The sequence below is a fragment of the Pteropus alecto genome, unplaced genomic scaffold (assembly GCF_000325575.1).
Source record: "Pteropus alecto unplaced genomic scaffold, ASM32557v1 scaffold94, whole genome shotgun sequence".
NCBI classification, from domain to species: domain Eukaryota; kingdom Metazoa; phylum Chordata; class Mammalia; order Chiroptera; family Pteropodidae; genus Pteropus; species Pteropus alecto.
The window spans coordinates 14,676,018-14,677,196 of record NW_006437736.1 but is presented as its reverse complement, the minus strand read 5'-3'; positions in this window follow the sequence as shown (position 1 = coordinate 14,677,196).

The window sequence follows — 1,179 nt, the reverse complement described above, 5'->3', positions numbered from 1 at the left end:
CATCTCCAAGAGCATTTGAAAATCTTCTTGCATTTCATAGTTTTGTAAAAACTTTACCAGATAGGCATTGCCGACAACAGGCTTATCTGATGATAGAGAAAAAAATTTAAAAATATAGGCTTATCTTCAGCCTTGATTTTTTCCTTTCCTTAACCAGGATAGAAAACTGTTGAAAAACTCAACAGATAGAAATTAAGAATCCTAAAGGCAACAGATAAAACAATAATAAGACAAATGCTGAGGAGAGGAACAGTACTATGAAAAGCATACTTTTACGGGAGGCACCTTTCCTTGGAGTGTGTTCAAAGGAATGTCCAATGAATGATTCTGCAAAATAAAATTCGGAATATTTTTATTTTGATGATATTTTTAAGCATAAGGGAGCCATTCAGATTTATTAAACAATGTAGATGACTAAATCTGGCATTTGTGTGTCTCTTTTTTTGCTAAATATTGTTACTCAAAGATAAGTGAAACTGAGGCTATGGTTATCCCTACAGATTAAAATTTTATTCAATAGATTTTTGTTGGCATATTCACAAGTAATTAGGTCATTGCAGTCAAGCTGGAGAGGGGTCTATAGTCTATGGCTTTGCCACAATGCCACTGTAATTCTGTGTCCAATATTGGGTTCATGACAAATCCAATACAGCTGCAGTGAACTCATGCTCCATCCTAATTCGACCATAAACCTCACAAGTCCATTTGCAGTTCTACATAATTTTTTAGAGCTCACACATCTATTAAATAGTAAAGTAAACAGGCCACTAATACTTTCTTCATGCAACATTTCCTTCAGGTTAAAGCATGTCCTGAACACAGAGTCATTAGTACTTTCATGTGTCCACTGTGAATTTTCTCTTGGCATCTAATGAATGCTTGTTTGCCCTAAAAAAAATTATACACTTTTGATAACTCATGAGAATAAATAACTTACCTTGGATCACAAGCACTCCATTTCTGAAATCACAGAAGAGAGAGAGCCTTTCACCAAGAGGATGTGCTTTTTAAGGGAAGGCAAATTAATCAATGCAGATGAAGGGATTAAGTCATATGCAAATCAAATGATTAGGTCAGGTCTGTGGCTCCCAGGTACCCTGATAATCTAATCAAAGCTTTAGGTCCTTTAAACATGAAGATTCGTATTCTCACTTTTATGTGAGTGTATAAAGTTTCTAG